The sequence below is a fragment of the Schistocerca americana genome, chromosome 5, assembly GCF_021461395.2.
Source record: "Schistocerca americana isolate TAMUIC-IGC-003095 chromosome 5, iqSchAmer2.1, whole genome shotgun sequence".
Classification (NCBI taxonomy): Eukaryota; Metazoa; Arthropoda; class Insecta; order Orthoptera; family Acrididae; genus Schistocerca; species Schistocerca americana.
In genome coordinates, this window is record NC_060123.1 from 612,322,012 (window position 1) to 612,347,427 (window position 25,416).

Here is a 25,416-nt window from a genome sequence, read left to right on the forward strand (position 1 = left end):
CTACGGAAGATTGGATGGGTTGATCGGATAAGTAATGAGGTGGTACTGAATAGAATTGAGGAGAAAAGATATTTATGGAATACCTTGAGTAAAAGAACAGATTTTTTGACATATCCTTAATCATCAACAAATTACCAATTTGGTAATGGGGGGATGTGTGGGGGCTAAAAATTGTCGACGGAGACAGGTAAAATAAACAGTTTCAAATGGATGTATGTTTCGGTAGTTACGCAGAGATGAAGAAGCGTCCACAGGATAGACTAGCGTGTAGAGACATCTGTAATCAGTATTCGGGCTGAAGGCCACGACATGAATAATGCTTACAGAGTCATTCAAAGTGTAACGATCACAGAAAACTAATCGCAGGAAAAGCACATAACAGACAGGGATCGACTAAAAGACTCCAGCAAATGTGGTCCACTCACGAAGGAGGTTGCTTATAAAAATCTCGTTCGACTGATACTTGAGTATTCCCTGTCGGTTTGGAATCCGTACCAGATGAAATTCATGGAGGAGCAGGAGATAGGCAAAAGAAGAGCACCGCATTTCGTCACAGAGCGAAAGCCTCTCTATGCTACAAGAGAGATGTTGTGCATAACGGTCTGGTTTATTGTTAAAATTTCGGGAACCTGCTTTCCAGGCAAGTCTTCCTTCGTATATCTTGCGGAAAGAGAATGAAGTACAATTGGAGCTCATGTAGAGATTTACCAACAATGGTTCTTCTCGTGCACCATTCACGACTGAAACAGTCTGTGTCGCCTGGCCACCAAGAGCTGTTGCACAACGATTTGATTCACGGATCCAGTTATATGGCTCCTTCCTTGTATAGCGATTTTACGACTATGACGTGTGGGGCCTATAGATAGCATCAATGTAATGCCGAAACTGGTAGCACATAAGAAATTCATAAAGTAAATTTCTGCAATACATACGGCTGTTGGTAAATTATTGCATCAAGAAATACATACCAGTCGTTGTCCCACAGTCCATAATGGCTCAACGAAGATGAAACAGAAAAGGGAGGAAGTGACGGTGGAGACAAAGTACACTCCGCTACGCGCCATAAGGTGGCTTGCGGAGTAAAGATGGAGGTAAAGTCGCTTCCGTAATGCGAGGTCCCTAACACATGCCTATGCTGTGGCGCTCGACTGGGAGGTAGCCAGTTCGAATCCTGGTGGTGGAAGTGAGTTTCAGCACAAGGAGTTTGCTGACACTGGAGGAGAGATGGTAGCATAAAGTATCCCATGTTCTTGCGCAAATGTTGTGGATTAAATTCCTGACCTCTCTGCAGTGTGTCGTGGACAACGTCCCAACGCCCCCTCGTTGCTTTGGATAGGAGTAAGCATGTGTACCAGCACCCTCTGCCTTCTCTCATCATACAGCACCATACGACACACACGGCCTTTAATGTCACCTAGACTTAGGGCTCAGCTACCGTACACAGCACTGAATGGGATCATTTTGCACGTATGGGGCTAACCCTTTCCAGTTAGACGGTTGAACTACCCTCAAGTCTCCCAGCCAATGGTGCAGTGTGACTCTTCGTTTTCTTTGCTTGGTTACTTTGGATGGTTCCATTAGAGGTGGCACGCCTTTCTCTTCATCGAACTTTTGAACTTCTGACCCATCTAATAACTTGGAATCCGAACCACGGTGCAACTCAACGTTTTTCTCATTAACAGATTATTGCGAGATGTGGAAGAAGCGATATCCGACTGAAAAAAATCATGTAATCTACTTTGGATCGAACCCTGAACGTTAGGATGTCGTAAATAAAGAAAGATTACGTTTTAACGTCGTGTAAATAGCGATCTACACTACTGGCCATTAAAATTGCTACACCACGAGAAATTTAATCGCCAGGAAGAAGGTGCTGTGATATGCAAATGATTAGCTATTCAGAGCATTCACACAAGGTTGGCGCCGGTGGTGACACCTACAATGTGCTGACATGAGGAAAGTTTCCAATCGATTTCTCATACACAAACAGCAGTTGACCGGCGTTGCCAGCTGAAACGTTGTTGTGATGCCTCGTGTAAGGAGGAGAAATGCGTACCATCACGTTTCCGACTTTGATAAAGGTCGGATTGTAGCCTCTCGCGATTGCGGTTTAGCGTATCGCGACATTGCTGCTCGCGTTGGTCGAGATCCAATGACTGTTAGCAGAATATGGAATCGGTGGGTTGAGGAGGGTAATACGGAACGCCGTGCTGGATCCCACCGGCCTCGTACCACTAGCAGTCGAGATGACAGACATCTTATCCGCAAGGCTGTAACGGATCGTGCAGCCACGTGTCGATCATTCAGTCAACAGATGGGGACGTTTGCAAGACAACAACCATCTGCACGAACAGTTCGACGACGTTTGCAGCAGTATGGACTATCAGCTCGGAGACCATGGCTGCGGTTACCCTTGACGCTGCATCACAGACAGGAGCGCCTGCGATGGTGTACTCAACGACGAACCTGGGTGCACGAATGGCAAAACGTCATTTTTTCGGATGAATCCAGGTTCTGTTTACAGCATCATAATGGTCGCATCCGTGTTGGCGACATCGCGGTGAACGCACATTGGAAGCGTGTATCGTCATCGCCATACTGGCATATCACCCGGCGTGATGGTATGGGGTGCCATTGGTTACACGTCTCGGTCACCTCTTGTTCGCATTGACGGCACGTTGAACAGTGGACGTTACATTTCAGATGTGTTACGACCCGTGGCTCTACCCTCCATTCGATCCCTGCGAAACCCTACATTTCAGCAGGATAATACACGACCGCATGTTGCAGGTCCTGTATGGGCCTATCTGGGTACAGAAAATGTCCGACTGCTGCCCTGGCCTGCACATTCTCCAGATCTCTCACCAATTGAAAACGTCTGGTCTATGGTGGCCGAGCAACTGGCTCGTCACAATACCCCAGTCACTACTCCTGATGAACTGTGGTATCGTATTGAAGCTGCATGGGCAGCTGTACCTTTACACGCCATCCAAGCTCTGTTTGACTCAATGCCCAGGCGTATCAAGGCCGTTATTACGGTCAGAGGTGATTGTTCTGGGTACTGTTTTCTCAGGACCTATGCACCCAAATTACGTGAAAATGTAATTACATGTCAGTTCTAGTATAATATATTTGTCCAATGAATACCCGTTTATCATTTGCATTTCTTCTTGGTGTAGCAATTTTAATGGCCAGTAGTGTAGTTAAAGACGCATCACAATCTCATACTGAGGAATGACATCAAACATGACATTTTCAAAGGAATCGCCCAAGCAGTTTCCTCAATCGTTTTGGGTAACGTGTACTGGTGACCTTACTGTTCAGAACCGCAAACTGAAACCATTCATCTTCTAATCCTGCCGCCCAGCAGAAGACACGTACAGTAGGGTGCCACGTGCTGACATATACATACCGCCATTCCGCCTATCTTAAAGTCTTCCATACAGGTAGCCAAAAATCATTTATACTTGAAACTGGTTAAATTGGTTATTGTTGCTGGGCTTGAAGTTATACACGAGACTGTTTTTACAGTGCGCTTGTATCAAGCGAGTCTAGTTAAAAAGAGACAGATTAGTTAATGTCTTCCGTACGTGTTTACTAGGCAGGTATAACTGGCAGTGATTGCCACCTCGAAGAGGATGCGCTGGCACGCGCTAATGAGATAATTGTTGTGTAACGACCTCTAGGGATCGTAATGATGCAAGGTTTGGCCAGAACACCGAGAACGCCGACGTCTCTGCCTTGACTAATGCCGACGACGCCTTCAAGTCACAACTTTGCTGCTTAAAACTAATGTACGTCACATGGTATACATCAAACGCTGGAGTTTGCGTGTGTGGAAGTTTGTAATATTTTTGTACTGTAACAACTCAAATTTCAGCGAAGAAATCCTCGTTAGACCGCAACAGCCACTGTTAGAATTTAATTTCTGTCAGCTGTTATTCAGACAGCTTCCAGCGTTGCCTTCTGACATAGTAAGTATTCCCGCATTTTGCGTAGTATCAATTTGAAGCCCTGTGACACAGATTATTAGGAAGAAGTTGCCCAGGCAGGCACAGTGCAAACCAAACGAGTGCCATTTCCTTTCTGATGATCGTAAATGCTACGTAACTATAGACTGACGGTTGGTTTCCCATCTACGGGCAAATGCCGATTATGTTCGTTTGAGTGGGCGCGAACAGTGTCTTCGTCGGAATATCAAAACAGTGTCAATTATATTATAGGATCCACAGCTCGGATACATGATAAAACATTTAATTTTTTAAAATTATTAAGATCTTCTAAAAAACTTTTCGGTAGCCGCATTAGCTGTTTGCAGTTCCTATATTACAGGATCATACATCTGGTTTCTCGATGACGCAATCGTACCGTCACTTGTATACGTCTGTGAAAAAAATATAATACGAAATTGAAGCTTTAATAATGGTAAAAATAATACAATCTAACCGAAAAGACAGGGGAACAAATACTCACATAACTAATTTAACATTGATCCATTAAAATACACGGTCTCAGATGGCGTTCGAATTGCCAGAACCGCCTTTTCTGGATGGCTGCAAGATGAAACTTGAAAAATTTCTATGGATAACAGGCGTAGATGGTGTACATGAGGACTGTGAGTGCGGGTATGGACCTAAAAAAGGAGTTTAAATAAGGCCCCGGAGGAAAACTATACGGAATAAACCCGTATTTGGATAGAAACATATATTCTAATTCGTTTTATATTTTTTGATAGAAGTATACACCTAAGGATGCGATTAAAGCATCGTGAAACCGGTTGCATGTGATCGTATAGTAAAGGAACTGCTAGCAGCTAATGCGACTACCAGAAAAATTTTAAACATCTTTTTAAAACAATTTTTAAAGTTTTAATTATGTTTCAGATGTAGCTAAGAATGGAGGCGCTAGATGTAATCGTTCAGGATGAAAGGAGAACACAAAAGTGATGGAACAATCAAGGAACGATCTAGCTGTTATGCTTCTTCCTTTCTGCAGTGTTAAACTAGTAAAATAGATTGGGGTCTGGAGAAGAAGAGGGATAAAACTTATTTTCCGACCAGATAAGGAGATTCTGCGCGGGGTTAAGGGCAGTGTCGGACTCAAGGTCCCTGAAGTTTATTCCTTACGAATGCGGAAGCAAATTCATTGGTCTGTCTGTCTGTCTGCCTCTGCCGTTGACTGAACACAGTCTCACAACTAAAGACAGAATAATGTTTCAGAAAAGTAAAATTTCATGCCACGCTCCTACATATAGGCATTCTGTTATTAAAGACGCAGCAGTGATTATATTGGCAATGACAACTACAAGCGAGGCAGCGGCTCCAATCTTACTTGTGCGCGGAAGCGATCTCTCGGCGTTGAGCAGAGAAGATACGGAGAAATTCGCTGAATTGTTTACGTTCGCACCAGAGCGGTGGCGCCACCAGTGCAGACATCGGCACAGTCCCTGGCAGCTTGACGTAATAATGACGTAGACCGAGAATTACAAGTCGGCTCTGGACTATAAATGGCAACCACAACAGCCGCTCCTAACGAAGGGATGAGGATCAACGTCGAAATTTCAATGTTTTGCTCACAAGAAGAGGTCGCCAACGGTGCGATCGACTTTTTGAAACTATCTATACTGTGATGTAGGTTACGATTCCATGTATCACACCCTGATGGCCCCTCGTTCGCCAGTAATTGTCGAAAAAAAGCTCGGAATGTCGTGCGACGCTCAATAGTTAAAAAAAAAAAAAAAAACCGGTTCGTTATGTGGTGTGGTATAACGGATAGGACGACATGTTCACATGGTGGAGGTTGTGGATTCAGATCTCTGCTAGTGCACAAAACATGTTTCTCATTTTTAAATCTTTATCGAATTGACTTCGATCATCATTTTTATTCAGTTAATTGATTAAATTTTTTTAATTCCATTCCTTTGTCGCAAAATTTTAATCATTATATCAGTTTGTTCATTCGCTGTCACTTTTCTTCCTATTCTAGCATTACATGAGTATGTCCAATATAGTCGGATCTACTTTGCGTCACGTGAGTGAGTGTTGGGGAGTCGAAACTGGTTGACGTCATGTCAACTTGAGATTTTTTTAAATACATGTAATTCATTTCTAAATTTTATTGATTATTTGCAGAGTAAAGATCTAATTATGTGCAATATTTAATAGGTAATGAATTTTAATGAGATAGATATAACTATGTTTTGACAAAGCAAATCACCTTGTTGCATTAGGTATGATATGTTTTATCTTGGTAAGAAAAAAAAAAAAACTTCCGTGTTGCTCGAGTGCGGATCTTCAGTAACTTTCATGAATGGTCATAGAATTGTTAATTTACAACCCGGATTTGATTTAAAAATTATTCTAGGGAACCACAGCCCGACTTTGGTGCAATCAAATCGCGCGCGAATTCTCAAATAGAGGCTCAGAGTTTAAATGGCTCTGAGCACTATGGGACTCAACTGCTGAGGTCATTAGTCCCCTAGAACTTAGAACTAGTTAAACCTAACTAACCTAAGGACATCACAAACATCCATGCCCGAGGCAGGATTCGAACCTGCGACCGTAGCGGTCTTGCGGTTCCAGACTGCAGCGCCTTTAACCGCACGGCCACTTCGGCCGGCGGCTCAGAGTTTAAGATTACGCGGCTGGATATCGGGCGTTATCGTTGCGTGTTGGATTCAGTAACATTAACCGCAATTTACGGACATCAGCTTGATAATAAGTATTAAAGACTTATATGAGCGGCATAGTAATCGTCCTGATGCTTAAAGCAAGCGAGATGAGATTTACTGTCGGGATACGATGAATATTAATCATTGCATAATCAGCTTAGCAACTCATAAACGGACAGTGATAGAATTACTGAAACGATCTTTTGAGTATCAATGACCACTACACCCACTCTAACTGTTAGTGACTTCTGGATTGGATGAGCTTTTTTAAATTTGAGCTAATTGGTATTAATAAACTTCTTTCGAGGTTGAAACTTCATCAGTGGTGTCGCGCTCATTCAGTTTAGTAGAACTACTGCGCTACTATTTATAGTTTTAAAAGAAAAGAGAGCACATACTTGTTTTTCTTTTGAGAAATGTTGGTACTTCAGTCATCAGTCTTCTCAAACCAGAGGCACGAGTGACACCCCCACAGCAGTACGATATCGTGAACCACCACACACATGTGCCCCCTTTTCATTATATTTCTGCATTGAAAACCATGAGATATAGCCGCGGTACGAAGAAGGAAGAAAGAAGAGGAAAGAAACGGAGCAAAGAGAGAAGGGAACTTCACGCTATCAATTTTTCTCCATTTGAAATCTTTGTTCATGTGTTTTTGATTAGTTTTGTGTATTAATTTCAATTTAATTTCTTTTGTTTTATCACCCTGTTTTTTTGTTATTATATCTATTTCTCATTTTGCTTCAGTTTCGTTTTACTTATAAACCTTTCTTTCGTTTATTTTAATTTGCGTTATTTTGCCCATAGTGCAGACTTAGGGCACGGACGTTGTGGCTGAGCGGTTCTAGACGCTTCAGTCCGGAACTGCGCTGCTGCTACGGTCGCAGGTTCGAATCCTGCCTCGGGTATGGATGTGTGTGATGTCCTTAGGTTAGTTAGGTTTAAGTAGTTCTAAGTCAAGGGGACTGATGACCTCAGATGTTAAGTCCCATAGTGATCAGAGCCGTTTGAACCAGTACTTAGGGGTTATGTTTTAAATATTTGTATGACAGTTACCGTGCAAAAAAAAAAAAAAAAAGAAATGGAGATCTGGTAACAAACATACATTTTTCACACCATTGCACAAATACAAATAGATTATTTCGTCTTTTGTTTTTTAACGGGTAGATCGGAATTTTCAAATAATTGAATATTGTAATACATAAATATAACGAAATTCATATTCACAAAAATTCCCATTGGAAAAAGACTGATACAAAGAAAAAATGAAGCTAATGGGTAAGCTCCTACGGTGATTAAAATGATGTTACAAAGAAATAGAAATAAAAAATACATTTATACTAGTTAACTGAATAAAAATAATGATCAAAATAATTTTGATAAAGCTTTAGAAGTTAAAAAAATTGTGCACCTGGCGAATTTTGAACCCTCGACCTGCTGCATGTGTAGCTGTTATCCTATCCATTATACCACGCAACCAGATTATGCAATGAATCTTTTTTAACGCTATTGACTATTACACAAAATTCCGAATATTGTTTTTGACAATTACTAGCAAACGAGGATGAATGGCTGCAGAGTGTGATACCTAGGATCTTAACCTACGTCACGGTATAGACAGATTCAAAAAGTGACCACATCGCTGGGGGCCTCTCCTTGTTAGATTTGACGCGACAAGGAAACCGAGAATGTTTTCAGTTAGCCGCGTTTTAGTCTGTTACATTTACTCATACCTGAAACAAATAAAAATATAGATACTGTCATCAACGCGACGTATGAATGTTTACGCCTGTTAGAAGTACCTGTACTCGGACAGTCTCTGTAGATATCCACACCACCTCTCGCTATTAATTTCCATTTCTTAAGTAATTCGCTTTCAGTGCTTTTCTAATATCAACGGTTCTCTCCTAGTCTCAGAAAGTATGACGTTCAGCCAACGTGGAAACTCCATTCTGCGGACATGCAGGTCTTATCTTTTTCAGTTCTGTTATACGTTCGCTACCATGAAGTCACTTAACTAGAACATTTTTTGAAACACAGGAGTATAATATTGAACGGAAAATCGAAGGGTCCAGTGAACATGCTACTGATTGTTATATTCATTGCTTAAAATATGAGGGATTTTCTGTAATTCGTGTACTAATCGTCACGAATATGTAGATCCTATTCTCGTGCTGACAGGAATGCTAGTCGATGGCTATTCGCCATCTTGGAAAAACAAAGGATTTTGTAATGGACCAGTCTAACATATTCCTGCGTTGGTAGCTCAGCTTCTAGTAACGTCCCAAAAATATGGCGAAAATCAAGTGCACTTTCAATAGAAAAATAGTACCTCGTGTTGCATTTCAATCTTTATTCTGGTAAGTAATCTTCCGGTTGTGTCACGCAGCTAACGGTTTTATTAGACTGAATACCTAATTTATCCATAGAAAAACGAGTGTTGCAGGAAACGTGAACTGGTTTCGTAATATATGCGTTTTTGGAACAGTATGTAGGTGACAACTGCCGATACGAACGTCAAAGCATCCTTGTTGGATTGGCAACAAGGAGGTGAGCAAAATGTAATTTACTCCCACAATAATGGGTGCAATACAAATTTCTGTGTTTTTCAGACCAAAATAAAATAACGCCTACATTTGTGATGGCGCTGCCGTCCTGAAACGTGTTTCGGAGACGGCAAAAAGCAAGTGTCTTGATAATTAGTAATGTACCTAAGTTGGCGCGCTCCTCGGACTCGTCGGTGGAAATTTTTTGACAGTTGCCTCCCGGCATCGCTCAGTAGAACAACTACATGCGTACCCTGTTTCCAGCCCATGACGTGTGCCCTGTGGCCCTGCCAATGACGCTGATTTCGTACTTTATAAGAAGTGACAGGCGAAGCAACTGGCTGAATTAGTTTCGCTTCAGCGCCACTTGTGGCGCACGCCTTACCGAGGGCTGCGTTGCAGCACTGAAAGCGCTACAGTACAGTATGAGGTGGTGCGCTGGTGGCCTAGTGAGCAACACAGGTACTGCAAGTCACCCTGTGCTACGTGCAGTTCTCACTGTCTTGCCACATTTTACTTGCAGTGTAAATACTTTAATATTAAAGAAGACAACTTACCGAAAAGCACAAGTGTTGAATTGGCGGCAGGCGCACACAGAAGAAAGAGGACTTCCCACCTTCCGGAGTTACCCTTTGAGGAGCTAGATGGAAAAAAAAAAAAAAAAAAAAAAAAACGAAAACAAGACACACACACACACACACACACACACACAAATGCGCGCGCATAAGCATACGCACACACACGCCTATCCCCCTACATGGTGACAGCAGTTTTCTTTCTTTTGTGTGTTGCTATAGACAACTCAATGCTTCTGCTTTTCGGTGTGTGGTCTTCTTTACTCCTATTTATACATTCTACAAGAGCTTTCCTGCTACATTTACTTGTAGTGTGTTTCTCAGATCCTTCTGTTAATTACCAGGGTAGCACAAGATGAGTGATAACATATAAATTATTAATATTTATATCCGTAAACAGTTTTTGAAATTGAAACTCGTAAAAGTATACATACAAATCATAGAAGTATAAATTTAATTTAAATGAACTTGACACTGCAGATTAGGTACAGGACAGTACTCAAATGATGAGGAATGCAGAACTGTACATGATCTCCGACTCAGAACGTAGTGTGAATCTGAAAGCTCAGAGCCTCTAAACACCGCAGAACGGAATCAAAGACTGTCCATCGACACGTATTTGTATCTTCATCAGGCTTTGCTTGAAGATCGTGACAAAAACGTTCGCCACCAACCATGGTACAGAAATGTTAGATGAGCCAATCTGCAGCCCGTTGGTACGGCGGCTCGTTCAATAAGTAATGTCCCACATTTTTTTAACAAGTCATTAATATACATAGACAAACGTCCTTGTTGGTGCTTCACATTTGATGTTTGTTCTGTGCGTCCTGCCTCGGGCATGGATATGTGTGATGTCCTTAGGTTAGTTAGGTTTAAGTAGTTCTAAGTTCTAGCGGACTAATGACCTCAGATGTTGAGTCCCATAGTGCTCAGAGCCATTTGAACCATTTTGTTCTGTGCGCCGGTGAAGTTTTGAACCGTTATGACCGACGACAGAGCCGTAGTACAACGTCAAAATGGCGTCTACAGACGACTCACGTTACAAGCAGAGTGCTGTTATTGAATTCTTGTGTGCAGAAACAGAAACCGGGGTGAACATCCATAAACGTCTGTGCAGTGTATGGCGCTGCTGCACTTGAGAGGAGTACAGTTGGGCGATGGGTAAAGAAAGTTACAGCCTCAGGAAATGCAGAAAGAGAGCCCCATGATCAGCCAAGCTCGGGAAGTCCTGTCACAGCCACTGCTCCTGACATGCTAAATCGTGCGGATGCCATTATTCGTGTCGGTCGGCGCATCACAACTCGACAGTTGGCTCTACACTTTGAACATGACGAGAGTGTCAGTCATGCAGTGAAAACATGGCTACGCCTACAGGCCAAGAGCTTTTTATCAGCAGGGAATACATGCTCTTCCACAATGTTGGCGTACGGTCATAGAATGTGATGGAGACTACATAGAAAGATTGCACGTGGACACGACATGTTGGTGTATATTGTCACCAAATTCTTACTCTTAACAATAAATATGTTCTGAGAAAAAAAATCTGGGTCATTACTTAATGAACGACCCTCGTAATAACACCCGTTGTTCTTTGAAGTCACGGGATCGTCATCAGTGTTTTGTGTTGTTATGTAAGGACGTTCATTACAATACGCTAGAAACGATCATACTTTATTCTGATTTACGAAATTGTGGTGGAATATATACAGCGTTAAAGAAGAACACTAAACGTAGTTCCTCCACTGCTGGGTAGCATATCGGGCAACCAGTTTCCTCCTGCGAACTCGGCTGCCAGGTTTTCAGCTTCCTCCCACGTCACATCCATGCCCTGAAGTACCTTTGCAAAAGTTCGTTTTCAGGTGTTAAGAGGTCTCCTGTACTGCTGTTTCCATCCATTGGTTTCCACAACAGTGCTGATTTGAGGATTCTTTCACCTTTCATGCGTAGAACATGCCTCCAAGCTTCGGTCTTCTTTCATCACCAGTTGTTTACAGGCTGCGGAGACCACTTCTTCTCAACATTTCATAATTTGAAGCGTGGTCGCCATACCTGATGTTTAGCGTTCACCTGAAACGCCGTTGGTGAAAAACAATGAGCTCGTGTGCTGATTTTACTGACATTTCCCAGGTCTCACATGCGTATATGGCTGTCGTAAGGACGAAACAGGAGTACAGTCGAGACTTTATGGACACAATTATAGAAGCTTCCACAGTTCTGCTGGTGGCTTGTACATCTACGTCCCCATTATTACAGATAAGGCTGCCGAGATATGGAAATCAGTTAACATCTTGTAATACCTTCTGTTACGCTATAATTTGAGCAGATATGTTCCAAATTTTAAGCACATTGTTTTTGTTTCACACTCTACGAAACTGGCTATTCCATCCGGCTTCGTGGTCTTTGTGGTCTTTCTTCAAGAACAACGATGCCATCAGCAAAATCCGAGATACATGTAGAGTTTACTAGAACGTATGTGTACCTTTGAATTTGGTCGATTTCTCTTGTGCATTCCACAAGTTGCAATTAAGAATGCGCTGTAACTCCCACAAATACGTGTTTGTGATATGTTAACGCCGCAATGAAGGTCATTACGTAACAACAGAAGGGCCTGACGATGAAGCTGCGGCTAGGAAACGTACATTGAAGTAGTATACATGCTACAAAGACAGTAGGCGGGTTTCGTTATTAATTTTTCCAGTTTCATTTCTTTCCCTCGGTTTTCACTAGTTGCTACCCACCTTTTCTGATATCCATCTCGCTACGCTGGTGAATGCTCAAAAAGTTGGTTTGTCGTCATCGCAGAAGGAAAGCGGTAATAATGAAAATATTAAGCGAAAGAAAATGGAAGTTTTGAACGCAACCGGTGATAAATCAGCTGTTGACGCGCCAGATTTCGGAACATAGTAGAATTTACAAGAGAAGGAATATGTTTCAGTGTATTGGAGACGGTGCAAGAACTAAATACAAAGCAGCAAAAAGCAAGACAATGCTGCTCGTCGATCCCTTATACGTAAATGCAGGACTTAATGAACGGGTCACAGGAGACTGCACGACGTACATGTCAGATCCAGTTACAGCTAGTGTAGACTAGACGTTATGTATGAGCCTAGTCTAATTATGAGGAACTGTCTTATACAGGAGCAGAAACTCGCTAGTTGGGATGAAGAATACGTTTACATGTCTAATATTAACTGGGGTGGAACAACAGTAATGTATGCAAGTAGGCCGGTGAGTACCTCGTCAGTATCTCAAAAACTACTCGTCGCTGATTTTAAAGATGACTGTAATATTGTGAAAGCAAACAGAAGTTTAGGCAGGATACATACCTGAATGTAGGCAAATTTTCAGGAAATCCGGGAAATATAGCTGTTAACTATAAATAAACACGTTTCATTTGCGGCAGGGCAGACAACTATTTTTCTTTTTCATGTTCTTCTTTCATCGTTATCTTCGGCTTTTATTTTGAAAATTTGAAGCCATCTACAATTTTGTCTTGCAACATTTCTTCTCCCTTGGGGCCAGTTATGTAGCATTATCATAGGTTATCTTTCACTTCATATTCTCTGTGCGTATCTACATAACTCATTTCTATAATCTAAGTTTGTGGCGGAAATATAAGGAAAATAGACGTTACGTGCCGGGAATGTGTTCCAAACATCATGGGTAGTACCACACATCCCTGATGATACTGATTCCTCTGTAGAGTATGACAATTTTGCAGCGTCGTTCAGCAAATAGATAATAAGTAAGTTTGGAAGGTAGGAGACGAGGTACTGGCAGAAGTAAAGCTGTGAGTACCGAGCGTGAGTCGTGCTTCGGTAGCTCAGTTGGTAGAGCACTTGCCCGCGAAAGGCAAAGGTCCCGAGTTCGAGTCTCGGCCGGGCACACAGTTTTAATCTGCCAGGAAGTTTCATATCAGCGCACACTCCGCTGCAGAGTGAAAATCTCATTCTAGATAATAAATTGTTTCTTTTTCGTCGATGTCATTTGCAGAACCCACTACTCGACTGGCTTTCGACTTTCTTCTCTGGTTTCAGTGCTGCTTACCTACCACACACACACACACACACACACACATATATATATATATATATATATATATATATATATATATATATATATATTTTTTTTTTCCAGTTGCCCTGTCGTACTCTGTGTGATCCAAAATAACCGGGGACATCTGTTAGTGAACATTAATGTGGGGTGTGTCCACCATTCGCCTTCATGAAATCTTGAACTTGCTGGGGATACTTCCAGTGAGATATCTGAACGTCTGTGGAGGGATGTCAGACCATTCTTCCTCAAGAGTCGAAACCAGAGAAGGTAGTGATGTTGAACGGTGGGGTTTGGAACGATGGTGGCCTTCTAACTTATCCCAAAGGTATTCCATTGGGTACAGATTGGGACTCTTCTCAGCCACTCCATTCCAGGAATGTTATTGTCCACAGAACATTGCCTTAGAGAGTTTGTTTTATGACAGAGTGCATTGTCATTGTGCCCGAAGTGTTCCTCTACTATACCCATGACACATTGCTGTAAAATGTCTTCACACCCGTCTGCATTTAGCGTTTTCATCGTCGTATCTCGAGGGATTCCAATTTGAGTTTACGAAGAATTTCCTTAATACTCTGTTGTTGATCGGAGCTACGGATAACAAATCTAACAGCACGCCTCTGAATTATTACGATGTTTTCCTATAATCCATTACGGCGAGGTTCCCAAAATCTCGAACATTACTCAAGAACGGGTCGCACTGGTGTTCTATATGCCGCGTCCGTTATAGATAACATACACATTCCTACAATTCTCCCAGTAAGTTGAAGCCGACCGTTAGCCTTCCCTACTATCGACTCACATCCTCGTTCCATTTCATGCCGCTTTGCAACTTTACACCCAGGTATTTAATCGACGTGATTGTGTCAAGCAGCACGCCACTAATACTGCATTCGAGCATTACAAGATTTGTTTTTGCTACTCTTCTGTAGTAACTTACATTCTTCCGCATTTACAGCGAGTTGCGATTCGTAAAACCAAATAGAAATTCTGTCAAAGCCATTCAACGGCAAAACTTCCCGTACACTACAGTGTAATCAGCAAACAGTTGCAGATTGCTGATCACCCATCAGTCTGATGATTTATGAATATTTTGCTGAGTAACTCCTGACGTAGCCTTCTCTCTGACGAACGCTCGCTGTCCAGGACAGTGTTCTGGGTTCTATTATTTAAAAAGTCTCCGAGCCACTCTCATATCAGGGAAACTACTCTGTATTCTCCTACTTTTGTTAACAGTCTGCAGCATGGTACCGTGTTGAGCAATTTGGGAATCTAGGAATATGGAATCTGCCTGTTGCCCTTAATCTATGCTCAACACATCGAAAGTGAAAACAGCATATATATTTCGTTCCGAATGTTGCTAATTGCACAACTTTTGTTTGATTCGTTCATGGAAAAGCGGTGAAAAAAAGTGTCATTTGGTACGTCTTTGTGTGTTCTTTTCGCTACTAATTCATTTCCTGTCAGGAAATCTCCTTCCTGCAACTCATGACTTCGACGTGGTGAAATGTTCCCATCCAGCAAGACAGAGCGACTGAGGCGCCACCATGGTTACTACTCTGAAGTAGAGGGATGCGGCAATTATCATTTAGTTTTTCCATTGTTTTTTTTTTTAAACCACTTCTAAGAACGGTGACACGTCAAGCGCGATCCCAGTCACTCTTTGTCCCTCTTAGCCTGAGCGTCATCTCTATCACATCGTTACCCAGAAGATGCTGTACTCCATTTCAGTTTACACCTGCAATCGCTGTAAATCTAAACAATTTTTCCAGTTAGGGTGGCTTACAGCTGTTTAATTGTGACGTACCCAAACAGAATTTTTTTCCCAGTTACATTGCCTTTTTTGTCCATTTACGTCATTGCAGTATGTTTGTCGTACCGTCCCGTCAAGACCTTGTAAACATATAGAGCGGCAGACAGGCGAAAACTGACGACCTGTAATAGAAGAGCACCGAGCTGATAGCATCATGCTACCGACTTGGGAGTCAAAATATAGTAGGACCGAGCGAGGTGGCGCAGTGGTTAGCACACTGGACTCGCATTCGGGAGGACGACGGTTCAATCCCGTCTCCGGCCATCCTGATTTAGGTTTTCCGTGATTTCCCTAAATCGCTTCAGGCAAATGCCGGGATGGTTCCTTTGAAAGGGCACGGCCGATTTCCTTCCCCATCCTTCCCTCACCCGAGCTTGCGCTCCGTCTCTAATGACCTCGTTGTCGACGGGACGTTAAACACTAATCTCCTCCTCCTCCTCAAAATATAGTCATTAGAGCGCAGACGATACGTGGACACTCGCCATTTGTAGAAACACCCAGAATGCTCCCACCTTCAAAATTCCTCGGTGTAGATAATAAATGAAGTTCTTATGTCAAGGGAGCAGCGGTTTCGCTGCTCGCACAATAACGTAACTCGCTGAGCTCAGTTTTGACTCTGCCAAATACAGTGGAATTCCGTCAGCTGTATTGTATCGTTGAGAGTGTTTTCCACTTGTATAGTGATGTATCTTACCTTCACTGATCATCCAAAGGAGTGCAAAAGAAACGAAGAAGCATCATAGCTAATCCGCATTGTTTTACGTGTAAAAGTCATAACAACTGTTCAAGAATCTTAGCAGCAACGTTTCTCTGGTAGTGAATTAATATATTATTTCCAGAAGAAGGCACCAGATTGATTTCGGTCACGTGCTTTTTCTTCCCCGTGAAGTGCGTTCGTCTTTAAGCATGTGTAAAGCTGTGTACTATAGCCTGCATTTAACGACACAGCATTGCATAGAGAACACTTATAAGATTGGCAATCTAAGATTACTGTCTTAATATGAAGCCACGAACAGTTCTTACGGTTTCTAAGGCTTCTTCCCCTCGCGCGCGATTGTATGATACGACACTGCGCTGCAGGTTCGTTATGGGCTTTAGCAGCTTTAATCCGCTCACTGATTCGACATTTTGTGCCGCCACTTGAGTAAGATCAGCAGTATCCCCCACGCGACAGCATGAAAAGTATGTTGATGCACAGGCTGTGACGGGGCGGCATAATATGGAAGCGTGTTCTCAATATTAGTCCTACAAAAGCAGCCGTTCGCTTACGACTCATCACGGTTTCGTCTCGCCTTGTTATTACAAAACGTAGTTGTCAGTGGGGAAAACCGACCCCCGAAGGTTTAGCCTGATGACCGCTTAGCGATCGTCAGACGCTGCATCGCATTATAGAAACTGCGTCACGTATTTGTTCGGCTCTTGCATTGCTTGTTTGTAGAAGCGAAGCCACTATCCATTCTATACCCTGTTCTGCATACCAAGGTGACAGCTCCCTGATTTTGTCTTTGACATGTGGTGGCGTGGACAACACAAATGCAAGAGTTTAGAAGAAACGCAAAGTTAACATATGTAGAGAAAGCGTTTGACAGTGTTGACTAGAATACACTCTCTCTTCTCTCTCTCTCTCTCTCCTCCCCCCCCCCCTCCCCCTCCTCACCATATTCTTTTGTGCTAGGGATAAAATTCGGGGAGCTAAAAGCTATGTACAACTAGTACGGAAACCAGTAAGAGTCGGAGGACATGGAAATGAAGCAGTGGAAAGCCTATCCCCGATGATTTTCAAGTTAACACACTCTACGAAGAAAAGAGACGCACCACGAAGGAATCATCCGAATAGTACGGAAATCGGTAGATGTGACGTACATGTGCAGAGAAACAAATGATCACAGTTTTAGAAAAGATGGATGATTTAATCAAGAGAAAGAGCTTCACAAATTGAGCAAGTTCGTAACGCGTCTGTCCACGTCTGGTCGTATGCAAGCAGTTATTTGGCTTTCCATTGATTGATAGATTTTTTGCTGCCCTCTTGAGGTATATCGTGGCAAATTCTGCCCAATTGGCACATTAGACCCTCAAAATCCCGAGCTGGTTGGACAACTCTGCCCATAATGCTCAAAGTGTCCTCGACGGGGGAAGAGATCCGGTATCCGGTGACTTTGCTGGCCAAGGTAGGGTTTGGCAAGCACGAAGACAAGCAGTAGAAGGTCTCTCCGTGTTGTGCTGAGGGACATTTTGTTGCTGAAATGTAAGGCCAGGGTGGCTTGTCTTGCAGGGCAACAAAACGGGGTTTAGAATAACGTCTGCGAACCGCTACGAAGTAAGGGTGCCGCGGATGACGACCAAATGGGTCCTGCTATGAAAAGAAATGGCACTCCAGACCATCACTCTGGGTGTCGGGGCGTGTGGAGGACGACGGTCAGGTTGGAATACCAACGCATTCCGGGGCGTCTCCAAACACGTCGTCGTCTGTCATCGGAGCTCATTTCGAAGCGGCACTCATCACTGAAGACAATTCTACGAGGGCGGGAGGGGGGAGGGCGAAAAGTTCCTAGCCTAACAAATATAGAAGGACAGGAATTTAATAATACCAATTTATTTTTCAATATAATACCGATTTCGAGTCCAACCAAGCGTTCACAGCATCAATCGCTGCATCATCATTATCAAATAGTCATTTTTTGAAGTCTCTTTTTAGCTTTGGGGAAAGAAAAAAGGTGTGATTGCAGCCAAATCTGGAGCCTTTTTTTATTTCTTCTCTAAAACAGCGCAGGAGGGTGCAGTAGTATGCTGCACTGATAGTTACGCCCTTTTGCAAGCAATCCACCACCCTAATGATCCATTGTGCATCCCAGAAGACTGATCCCATCACCCCCCGGCTGATTTTTGCACCCGGGATTTTTTTGGGGTAGGGGATGAAGGATGTTGCTATTGTTGCGTTTTGTGTCAGTGGTGAACCACGTTTGCTGAACCACGTTTCTTCCATTGTCACATACCTTGCAAAAAAGCCGTCTTCATCCACTTCAGATTGGCGGACGATTTCTTCACAACACTGCACACGCTACCGTCTCTGATCTGCATTCAAGTCTTTCGGGACCCACCGAGAGTGCCGGCACGGTAGCTCAGCGTGCTCGGTCAGAAGGTTAGCTGCCCTCTCTAATAAAAAAAAAACTGAACGAACGGATCAACAAAGAACCTGAACGGCTGTCATCGGACGTCCGCCACGAACAAATTCATCGACCAATATAGAGCAAAATGAGATAAAAAAAAGAAAGATGAAACTTTCCACATTCCCAAAATATCCCAACAATGTCATGAGCACGCCCATGGCAGATTCCAAATGAGGTTTAAATGTGCTGCAACGTTGTTCGACGATCCTGCAAAATCGTGTAGTGAACTGCAGTCACTGTTTCATCAGTGGCAACTGCGACAAGCCTTCCGCTCTTTGGCTCATCTTCCGCACTTTCTTCAACGTTTGAAGTCGGACACCCAGTTTTTCGCTGTTGCATAAGACGGAGAACTGCCCTTAAGTGTATTCCGCATGTCCTCCGCAAATTGGGCGTCATTCCCTTTATATGAAGCACGGTTCTTTATTCTCTCGATATTCACCATTTTGTTTGCGCTGTGGTATACAACGCATACTAGCGGAAAAACTAACGAAGCTGGAGCCGCAAAATTTGACTTGCATTCCCACAGAGGGTCCCCATAAAATTAGGTGGTGTTGTTTGTCCGAGACATTATGGTATCTATCTCGAGCCAGAAACTTTTTGACCTCCCCTCGTACTCTAGACAATGAGATTCCGCGCCAAATGTTCCCGACACCACTGCAAACGGGTTGGTGTACGGGGGTCCATGGTAGTCGGCGCCATGAGCTCAGCCCCCTTTCTGTGAACCACCTATTAATGTTACTTTTTTTTGGGGTAGGGGATGAAGGATGTTGCTATTGTTGTGAAGTGCCAGTTGCACGTCAGCCGACGACAATGATGAATCCGGGGCTCTGAGTGCCTCTCTGACGATTGTTCGGTTCTCGTGTTCTGTCATCTCTCTATGTCGACCACTTCTTTGTTGGCGCTGTGTTCAGCCATGGTTCTACCATTCCTGCCGACGTCGTCGAATAGTCGCATCGCTCCTGTTCAGATTTCGAGCGATTCGCCGACTACCCTAACCAGCTTCTTTGAGCCCAGCTAACGTCCTCTCTCATATGCTGGGCATCTGCGTATGTTGTTCTGAACCTGTCTGCAAGGGATTGTTACTGTCCAATTGATTACACGAAATAAATTCGCAGTGACGTTATGCCCTGGTATCGATATGTCCCCTGTGTACTATCCTTGCCAGCTTCGCGATGAAATTGCGCTGCAGCGTCACGCATTCACCCCTCGGCCGCCAAAGTTTACAATTTTGCGTTTTCCCTCGGTACCTGTATGAATATTAGTTTGTGACCAGTCTGCATAACTCCTTCGTGGTGCGTTATTTGTCTTTGAGTGTATTTTGACTTACTCAGGCGTTAACTCTGGCAAGAACTAAAAAATTAAATAAGACAAGGAAAAATTTGCTATTTGAACAGGTAATCCGCAAACAGACGAAATGATTAGCTTTCCTTCAGGAAAATAGGAACTTCTCGTAGATAATAGAGGAAAATTCTGGGAATCGTTAAGGAGCAAACACAATACAGAAGACTTCATAATATTGAAATGTATACACATATAGACAACATTACAGTAATTATTAGATCACGGACAGCAATCTCCTGCACTGGAAGATTTAGCGATGCATTTCAGTGCACTACTTCAACCACGGCTGGCGGGGAAATTGAAGAATGGGGTCGGTGTCACAAGTAAAGCTATCTAGCCCATCACAGTGTTGTATATTTGAGGTTGGGACAATCAGTTTGTGTCTGGTGTATCTCTGTTCTGTCTTTGCAAAGTTCTGGGAAGCTGTTGACAGTGAACCAACAGTCTGGAACGAGAGATATTTTCTTTAGAAGCCTATTACGTCACCCAACTGGCTCGTTACTTGTTTTTCTTTTCAGATATTTCTTAATCGTAGACTCCTGGTTAACGTTCTGGAAGTTCCACGGAAGTATCACGTTCGAGATGTGCACAAACAATCCGAAGACATGTCTTTATTATTTTTACTCGAGGGCGTTCGCTGTATAACCTTCACACACTATTAAACGATTCGTTGAAGTTCCTCTCTCGATTAACCTTAGTTTCGTTTGTGGTTCGGCGAGGCGCTAGAGACTTAGCATTTGAAACTACCGTATGCTGGCCTCTGTGGCCGAGCGGTTCTAGGCGCTTCAGTCTGGAACCGCGCGACCACTACGGTCGCAGGTTCGAATCCTGCCTCGGGCATGGATGTGTGTGATGTCCTTAGGTTAGTTATGTTTAAGTAGTTCTAAGTTCCAGGGGACTGATGACCTCAGATGTTAAATCCCATAGTGCTCAGAGCCATTTGAAACTACCATATTAGGTCGCGTAATGTAGAAAGTAAAATCAGATATTTATTCTGAAATACAGCTCTTTTACTTAGAAGCAAGTATGAGAGGGTTGGTAGGCGCGTTTCTATATCGATGGTGCCACCCATATATTACAAAGCTAATCTGTCTCTCTATTTGTTTTGTAGTGACTTCTATAGTAGAAAGTCGCTAAAAACTGAGGCTCTCAACTGACAACTTAGGTGCTATAAAGCAAGGAGTTGCTATAAGCACAGAGAAATGAGGCAGGTCTACATAATAACAAATAAGATAAAAATACTTTTTAAATTTAAATCCTGTGTCAGAGTTATTATTTACGAAAATACTCATCGTCATTATATATAAGTGCATTCTAGTGATTTCAGAGTCTTACTTTACTTGAAGTGCTGATTAATGATATACTCATGGTTGTTGAATTTTCACGAAAAATTGAAAGACACTCAGCTGAACGCTCGGAACGATACATTAATGCTGTTGACGTTTTCTTTCGCAGAGGAGGACAAGTATGTTTGTTTTTCAAATCTCACTCAATTTATGGTAGAGGCCTCGCTGAGGGGCGACAATAACTAGTAAAATTTCTGCATTGCATGCTAATTGCGCTGTCTCGCAGCCAGTCAAGCTTGCATTGCTCGATGTGTTACAGAAAGGCATTTCATTATCATAGAATTGCTGTAAGAAGAGGCCTATGAATATCCTTTGAGAAAACCTAATTTTGGCGAACATTAACGCAGCCCCCAAGGTAATGGAAACTAAATGTGGGAAAAATTGAGAGGCTAACAAATTCAATTATCTAGGAAAGGTAACTGAACAAGACGTTTTGAAGAAAGAAGCCCTTAAAGCAAGAGTTAGTAAGTCGAAAACAGGGTGACACATGATCATAGCAAGAAAAATACTATGGAAAATTTTGACAACCGTTCAAGAGCAAACACAATACAGAAGGCATCATAATAGTGAAATATACATATACGAGGATCGTTCAATAAGTAATGCCCTACTTTTTAAAAAAAGCCATTAATGTACATAGAAAAACGTCCTTGTTGGTGCTTCACATTTGATGTTTATCTGTCGCCAGTGAAGTTTGGAACCACTCTGGGAGATGGCAGAGCCGTAGTACAACGTCAAAATGGCTCCTACATACGACTCACGTTACAAACAGCGTGCTGTGATTGAATTCATGTGTGCAGAAAAAGAAATCTTGGTGAACATCCATAAACGTTTGTGTGCAGTGTATGGCGAAGCTGTACTTGATAGGAGTACAGTTGGGCGGTGGGTAAAGAAAGTTGCAGCCTCAGGAAATGCAGAAAGAGTTCCATGATCAGTCACACTCGGGACGTCCTGTCACAGCCTCAGGAAATGCAGAAAGAGTTCCATGATCAGTCACACTCGGGACGTCCTGTCACAGCCGCAGCTCCAGACATGCTGAATCGTGCGGATGCCATTATTCGTGTCGGCCGGCGCATCACGACAATTGGCTCTACCGTTGGCGGTCAGTATTGGAAGTGCGTCTGCAATGATCGAGACTCTCGGTTATTCAAAGAGGTGCTCAAGATGAGTTCCACGAATGCTCACAGCGGACCACAGGATTCAAAGAAATGCCATTTAATCTGAATTGTTGGAGCGTTTTGAGACCGACGTGGAGGCCTTTGTGTCACGGATCGTTACGCAGGACGAAAGTTTGGTGCACCACTTTGCGCCGGAAACAAAACGGCAGTCCATGGAGTGGCATTATGCTCATTCACCACAAAAGAAGAAATTCAACTCACCGGAAAAGTCATGGGGACAGACTTCTGGGATTGTGATTGCGTCATTCTCGTGGATGTGATGCCAAGAGGGTCAGCCATCTATTCAGAGGCATACGTGAAGACTCTGAATAAACTCAAGAACCGTTTCCGACGTGTTCGATAGGACAAGAACCCAGCAGAAATCTTGCTCCAACACAATAATGCACCCCACACACAAGTATGAGAACCCAGGAGCATATCGCCAAATTGGGTTGAATATCATTGCCTCATCCACCCTACAGTCCAGACCTGGCACCCTCGGACTTCCACCTCTGGGCCGCATAAAGATTCTCTACGGGGTATACACCTTGAAGATGAGTAGAGTGTCAGTCATGCAGTGAAAACATGGCTGCGCCTACAGGAGAAGAGCTGTTACCAGCAGGGAATACGTGCTCTTCCACAAAGTTGGCGTACGGTCATAGAACGTGATGGAGACTAAGTAGAAAAATAGGACGTGGTCAAGACATGTTGATGTATATTGTCACCATATTCTGACTCTTAACAATAAATACGTTCTGAGGAAAAAAATGTGGGGCATTAGTTATTGAACGACCCTCGTAGAAAAAAACTGAACAACGACTTAATTAAAACCCAAACCATTCAGTGATTCTTACATATTACACTGTCACGTCATGTATTATGAAACCACAATACTTCGCTTATGTTTGACTAATATGTAATCGTTGTACGAGAGTTTGAAAACAGCAAAAACTGTTTAAAACATTTCGCGCTCTCTATCACAATCTCAACGGATTTCAAAAATGGCTCTGAGCACTATGGGACTTAACTTCTGAGGTCATCAGTCCCATAGAACTTAGAACTACTTAAACCCAAGTAACCTAAGGACATCATACACATCCATTCCCGAGGCAGGATTCGAACCTGCGACCGTAGGCGGTTCCAGACTGTAGCGCCTAGAACCGCTCGGCCACTCAGGCCGGCTCAACGGATTTCAAATAAATCGTTGTTCCACAGAACGCCTCAGTTACAATCATAATCTGGAAGACAAAAATGTCTTTCTATGGCCACGTCGAAGGGATGAATTCCAGCAGATTGACAAAAGACTGTTAACTTATTTGTGTAAATTAAAAATGGATAACACATGGTGCAAGCGCATGGAAAGGACGTGGACGAACTCCGAATTGCCCCTCAAGATATTGAGGAACGACTGTCATCGGGAAAGAAATTGTGCAGAATTTCCACACAGACAAAAGAAAGGAGAAATATCGAGAAATGATGAAACAAATTTGAAAGAAAGAACGAAGGAACAATTGAAAGAAAGATAGTTCTCTGTGGCTCATACGTAAGATTTATTCAGAGATGATGTTAACCCACAGTCTGCTCACAAGCGTCGTTAATTGATACTTATCTCTATTATAGAATGGGGTTACTAGAAAAGTTCATACACGCCATTCTCTCCGACAACTGATTCTACCCCGCGTTTGTTGCGAAGCTTCCATCCGACAGTGTTTCAGAAAGCGAAAATACACGACAAATGTTTAATAACAGTGTAAATTGTAGAGAGTTTGTAATTGAACGGCGAGAGCAGGACAAAAGGACGTTGTGGGTGACGTCTTTGTGACGCTAGTCGAAGGCTATTGTAGAGTGTGGGATCGGCGCCAGGTTTATCAGCAGCCACGAAAGAACAAAGAACGGCCGTAAAGCCAGCCGCTCACATAATGAGCCGGTTCGGCCCGCACTGGAAGTCAGACAGGGCTCGTACGCACAGTGCTGCGTTCCCGTGGCGCGCAGCGTCCGCCGATTAAAACAGCCGTCTCTTATCACCGACACGTTCAGTGGAAATGATTGGCTACACCAGTAGCTCTGCAGGCGCACAAGTCGTTACAGAGCAACATAACAACACAGGAAAATCGTTGCAGTCGTTGAACAGTTCCGGTTTAGACGTCTTAACTTGTCGACACCGCATCTACAATTAAGTGCCGGTCGAACTTAACCGTGTGCCGCCGTTTACGCCAGAAACAAGAAAAGGCCGTAAAACACAGTAAATGCCATTGTATATAGTCTGGCAAGAGAAGAACGAGCACACATCGGATTTCACAGATTTTGGGTGAAGTTATGAAATTCAAGTTTGAACTGAATGGCTTAGCGGAATAGGGTATCACTCAGAAGTGTACTTTTGAGGTATATAGCGTTTTGTTAGATTGCCTGTAACTTTATCAAAACAATAAGAATCAAAAAAATGTTTTATGGGTTAGGTCACGTAGGCACTTCCTACAGATGTGGGGAGAATACGTTGATTAGTATTGTAAAAAGCTTTTGTTTGACTAATGACACGCAAATAGTATTGTAAACACAACACACTTTTTTAAAAAAAAAATGGCTCTGAGCACTATGGGACTTAACATCTATGGTCATCAGTCCCCTAGAACTTAGAACTACTTAAACCTAACTAACCTAAGGACAGCACACAACACCCAGCCATCACGAGGCAGAGAAAATCCCTGACCCCGACGGGAATCGAACCCGGGAACCCGGGCGTGGGAA

General features: G+C 43.0%; 1 protein-coding gene and 1 non-coding gene across 3 annotated transcripts in view; both read left to right on the top strand.

Annotated features, from left to right (window-relative positions):
* The window catches only part of LOC124615459 (nuclear factor of activated T-cells 5-like), a 403,737-nt gene that overhangs the window by 225,175 nt on the left and 153,146 nt on the right, over nt 1-25,416 (top strand). The gene's annotated exons all lie outside the window — the stretch shown is intronic.
* Trnas-cga lies at nt 13,606-13,680 on the top strand. The gene has a single exon. It is a non-coding gene; the product is annotated as a tRNA-Ser (tRNA).